Source organism: Aethalodelphis obliquidens, unplaced genomic scaffold (assembly GCF_003676395.1).
Source record: "Aethalodelphis obliquidens isolate GAN/ISIS:26980383/991018 unplaced genomic scaffold, ASM367639v1 scaffold6, whole genome shotgun sequence".
NCBI lineage: Eukaryota > Metazoa > Chordata > Mammalia > Artiodactyla > Delphinidae > Aethalodelphis > Aethalodelphis obliquidens.
This window is the reverse complement of record NW_020837950.1, coordinates 15,109,783-15,115,782: the sequence shown is the minus strand read 5'-3', so window position 1 is coordinate 15,115,782 and position 6,000 is coordinate 15,109,783.

Here is a 6,000-nt window from a genome sequence, read left to right as displayed (position 1 = left end):
GGTTGTCCAGCACTGTAGCTTGCTGGTCATTGAGTGAAGCTGGGTGCTGGTGTTAAGTTGGAGGTCTCTGGGAGATTTTCGCCATTTGGTATTATGTGGAGCTGGGAGGTCTCTTGTTGATCAGTGTCCTGAAGTTGGCTCTCCCACCTCAGAGGCAGAGCCCTGACTCCTGGCTGGAGCACCAAGAGCCTTTCATCCACACGGCTCAGAATAAAAGGGAGAAAAAGTAGAGAGAATTAGTAGAAGTATGAAGAAAAAAAGAAAGAAAGGAGGGAAGGAAGGAAGGAAGGTAGGAAGGAAGAAAGAAAGAAGCAAAGAAGGAAAGAAGGCAAGAAGGAAAGAAAGGAGGGAGGGAGGAAGGAAGGAAGGAGGGAAGGAATGAAAAAAGGCAGAAAGAAAGAAGATACAGTAAAATAAAATAAAGTATAATAAAGTTATTGAATTAAAAATTATTTAGGAAAAAGAAAAACAAGGGACGGATAGAATCTTAGGACAAATGTTGGAAGCAAAGCTATACAGACAAAATCTTACACAGAAGCATACACATACACCCTCACAAAAAGAGGTAAAGGGGAAAAAATCATAAATCTTGCTCTCAGAGACCACCTCCTCAATTTGGGATGATTCGTTGTCTAAAGGAGGGAAGGAAGGAAGGAAAGAAAGGAAGGAAGAAAGAAAGAAAGAAAGAACAAAGGTAAAGTATAATAAAGTTATTAAAATTAATGATTAAAAAAAATTTAAAAAAAAAACCATGGACGCATAGAACCCTAGGACAAATGGTGGAAGCAAGACTATACAGACAAGATCTCACACAGAAGCATACACATTCACAAAAAGAGGAAAAGGGGAAAAAATTCATAAATCTTGCTCTCGAACCCCACCTCCTCAATTTGGGATGATTCGTTGTCTATTCATGTATTCCACAGATGCAGGTACATCGTTGATTGTGGAGCTTTAATCCGCTGTTTCTGAGGCTGCTGGGAGAGATTTCCCTTTCACTTCTTTGTTCGCACAGCTCACAGGGCCTCAGCTTTGGATTTGGCCCTGCCTCTGCGTGTAGGTCCCTGGAGCGCGTCTGTTCTTCACTCAGACAGGATGGGGTTAAGGGAGCCGCTGATTCGGGGGCTCTGGCGCACTGAGGCCGGGGGGAGGGAGGGGCATTGCGTGCGGGGCAGGCCTGCCGCGGCAGAGGCCGGCGTGACGTTGCACCAGCCTGAGGCCCGCCGTGCGTTCTCCCGGGGAAGTTGTCCCTGGATCCCGGGAACCTGGCGATCCAGGCTCCCCGTGGCGGGCTGCACAGGCTCCCCGGAAGAGGGGTGTGGATGGTGACCTGTGCTCGCACACAGGCCCCTTGGTGGCGGCAGCAGCAGCCTTAGCATCTCCCGCCCGTCCCTGGGATCCGTGCTTTTAGCCGCGGCTTGCGCCCGTTTCTGGGGTCCGCGCTTTTAGCCGCGGCTCGCGCCCATCTCTGGGGTCTGCATTTAGCCGCGGCTCGCGCCCTTCTCTGGAGTTCATGCTTTTAACCGCGGCTCGCGCCCGTCTCTGGAGTTCCTTTAAGCAGCGCTCTTAAACCCCTCTCTTTATGCACCAGGAAACAAAGAGGGAAGAAAAAGTCTCTTGCCTCTTCGGCAGGTGCAACCTTTTTCCCGGACTCCCTCCCGGCTAGCTGTGGTGCATAACCCCTTCAGGCTATGTTCAAGCCGCCAACCCCAGTCCTCTCCCTGCCTCAGCTCCCAGCCCTCAGCTCCCAGCCCTGCCTCTGCTCTCCCGCCCCAGCGGGTGAGCAGACAAGCCTCTCGGGCTGGTGAGTGCCGGTCGGCACCGATCCTCTGTGCAAGAATCTCCCCGCTTTGCCCTCCGCACCCCTGTTGCTGTGCACTCCTCCGCGGTTTTGAAGCTCCCCCTCCGCCTCCCGCAGTCTCCGCCCACGAAGGGACTTCCTAGTGTGTGGAAACTTTTCCTCCTTCACAGCTCCCTCCCACTGGTGCAGGTGCCATCCCTATTCTTTTGTCTCTGTTTTTTCTTTTTTTCTTTTGCCCTACTCAGGTATGTGGGGGGGTTCTTGGCTTTTGGGAGGTCTGAGGTCTTCTGCCAGCCTTCAGTAGGTGTTCTGTAGGAGTTGTTCCACGTGTAGATGTATTTCTGGTGTATCTGTGGGGAGGAAGGTGATCTCCGCGTCTTACTCTTCTGCCACCTTCAAGGTCCCCCTCCCTTGTTCTTTGATCATCTTTACAATCACTACCCTGAACTCTTTCTCAGGTACATTGTCTATATCCACTTCACTTAGTCCTTCTGGAGTTTTATCTTGTTCCTTCCTTTGGAGTATGTTCCTCTATCATTTCATTTTGCCTAACTTGTTTTTTTTGTTTTTATGTATCTGGTAGGTTATGTATCTGGTACGTTTCCTGACCTTGGAGAGTGACATTTTAAAGGAGAAGTCCTATGCATGCCAGCAGTGCAATTCTCTCTCTTTGCCAGAGCTATATGCTCTAGGGTTCCCCCCCATGAGGGTTGTATGGATCTTTGTATTGTGGCAGGCTGACTAGCCTAGAGCAGTTCCTGTCTCTTGTTGGGATCATTGTCCTTCAAGCTACTTTATTATACCATGACTTCATTTATTCAACATATCCTTCAGTAGTGACTATAGGCTATGTTGTAGGCACTGTTCTATATACTGGGAATATAGTGGTGAACCTAAGATTCTGCACTGGCTGAGTTACATTCTGGTGTAACTAATTAGACCATTAACACATATACTAATAATATGTAAATTGTCAGGTGATGAGTCCTATGATGTAAAAAAAATAAGATAAAGGGGATAGAAGGTGATGATGTCATTTTATATGAGATGTTCAGAGGAAGTCTGTCTGGTAAGGAGACATTTAATGATGCTTTAGATATGGTATATTTGAGATGAAAGTTGGACACTCAAGTGGAGACGTAAATTACTCAGTCTTGAACCCAGTGAGTAGGTCCAGACTGTAGTTAAACAGATGGGATAGCTGGAAGATGTACTGTATTTAAAGCTATGAGATTGGATGAGTATCCAGTAGAGGATCAGAGAAGACTGACTAGTGAAGGAGGAAAACTACAAGGTAATGGTGTCCTGGAGACCAATCCTAGAATGTATTGCACAAAGGAGGGGAGACAAACTGTATAAAATTGCTACAGATAGTGATGGGTCAAGTATGATGATTGAAAACTGACCATTTAGATTGGCAATGAGGTTGTTCTGACTTTGAGAATAGTAGTTATGGTAGAATAATGGGAAACAAAATGTTGAATGAAGAGGATTTAAAGAAAGAATGGGAGGGAAAAAGTAGAAGGCAGGAAGTGAGACAAATTTTACCACAAGATTTGCTGCGAACAGAAGTCAAATGAAGCATTAGCTGGAGGGAAGATGAGATTCCCTCCAATGAGATATGTCACTTTTTTCTGAGCAATATTAGTGTTGATCTGATCTCAGGATCATGGTTTGGCTTATCTGGGTTGATTGAAATGACTTTTTGTCTCTCCCTAGTTTAGTGAATGCTCAGTTATTTAACTGAAGACCTCTCTGTGTTGTTCTTTGAAAGGATTAACAATATTTTCTATCAATCCAGTTTTGTGAACAATCAGCATCTTCACTCTTCTGGAATAGTGGTTCTTCATGTCATAGAACTTGGATCTTACAAGCAGCCCCAAACTGTAATTTTGCTGGGCAACAATTTTGAATCGTTTGTGCTGTATTATTTCAGTATTAAAGTTATTTAGCTAGCTGACTTCTAAGTAGTTACATCTCAAAATGCTCTCTTATCCTCCATTAATCATTATGATAGGTGTAACTCTGATGTAGTATTACAAAGTTATTCTGAGATGTGGGATAACAACAGTGCAAGAACTAGTGCTTGAAAAAACCAGGGGGCATTCTGCTCATCTGATACCTATATTAACAGATTAATATAAAAGTGTACTAGGGCTACATTAACAAAATTCCAGACTGGGTGGCAGAAATAATAGGAATTTATTTTCTCTCAATTTGTTTTGGAGGCTAGAAGACTGAGATCAAGATGTTGGCAGGTTTGATTTCATCTGAGGCCTTTCTCCTTGGCTTGCAGATGGCCGCCTTCTTGCTGTGTCCTCACATGGTTTTGCCCCTGTGTGTTGTGTGTCCAAATTTCCTCTTCTTATAAGGACACCAGTCAGATTTATGAGAATCTACCCCAACAACCTCATTTTGACTTAATCACCTCTTTACAGGCTCTATTTCCAAAGACTTCAAATTTGGGGGTACTAGGGGTTAGGGCTTTAGCATATGGGTTTTGGGGAAACACAATTCATCCTACCACCTGTGGTAATCTGTTCTGTTAGTGTATAACATATTTTTAAAGGGATGAGAAAAAAAGAAATTTGAAAAACAGTAGTAAGAAGTAGCAACTTAGACCAAATGAGAGCTAGAAAAACTAATAAATTAATAAATAACTTACTACACCTCTACTGTGGGTCAGGTATGTGACATACACACACATATAAAAATATGTATACAGTCATCTCTCAGTATCTGCAGGAGATTGGTTCCAGGACCTGCTACTGATACCAAAATCTGAGGATGCTCAAGTCCCATAGTCAGCTCTTCATACTCATGGGTTTCATATCTGTAGGTTCAGCCAACCATGAATAGCATATTAAGTTTTCAGTCACAGTTGCCTGAATCTGTGAATGCAGAATGTGTGGATACTGAGGGCCAACTGCATACTTATTGAAAAAAATCCACAGATAAGTGGACCTGTGCAGTTCTTTCCCTTGAACAATCTGGGGGTTAAGGGCGCTGACCTCTGCCCAGTTGAAAATCCTTATGTAACTTAGAGTTGGTTCTCCCTATCTGTGGAATCAACCAACCATAGATCATGTAGTACTGTAGTATTTACTGTTGAAAAAAATCCGTGTATAAGTGAAGTGGCACAGTTCAAACTTGTGTTGTTCAAGGGCCAACTGTATATGAGTCATACTACAAGATCAGTGTTATTCCCACTTCTTGGATGAGGACATTTAGATTCTGAACTTTAATAATTCACAACAAGTCTTAAATCTGTACAGGTATCTTAATTTTTAAAAATGTTACATTCAACATATGGTAGCCATGGCAGAGAAGATAAGGATATACAAAATAATTTAAAACATTTAACAAAAAATTGTTAAAAATAATAACTATAAAATGTAAAGCAGATAAATTTTAGCTATCTACAAGATTCATTTCTGTGATGTCTATTTCCAAATGATTAAAAATAAATGTGATGATTGTACACATAATAGGATATCCACATTGTTGATAATATTAAAGTCTTGGTGCAAATTTTGATGAGATAGTGAAAGTTTACATTTTCTTCTCCCCAGAGTGATTATCAAAAGTTTAAGAAAACGTGCAAATATCTGGATACTACCATCTATCCAAATAAATTTGGTGCATTTTCTAAAGTATTTCCTTTTACAATATAGTTTGTTTTAGGATTAAAAATTATCAAATGTAAATGCAAATTAGCAGCTAATATAGTTATGTGCACATCATATTTTTGCTTCAATTACTTTTGCTTAGTTTTATTAACTTTAGTTAGGGCTCTAGAAATGAGAGTACCATCAATCTGTTTGTGTCATGTCTGCATATATTCATCATTTAAAAAAGAACAATATTCATACTGACATGTTTGAAAAAATGACAGCTAGTTTGAAGTGTATATTAAATTCAGATTTTTTAAAAAAGGCAAAAAGGAAAGGCAATCTATTTGATTTATTTCTCTATTTTGAAAAGTTGAAAGTGGTTATTTTGAAAATCAGTTGCACTCAAGTGGACTTGTAAAACAATTTTAATTTTTACTCAAAATATATGAGAGGTCATCATTAGTCCTTATCTTACACTTGAAAAATGGAGACAATTGTACAGGAAGGGAAGGGAAACAGAAGTTATTAGATTTTAAGCTCAAGTTTCCAAAGTATTCAAATAAGGCAGGTAAAAAAAAAGATACT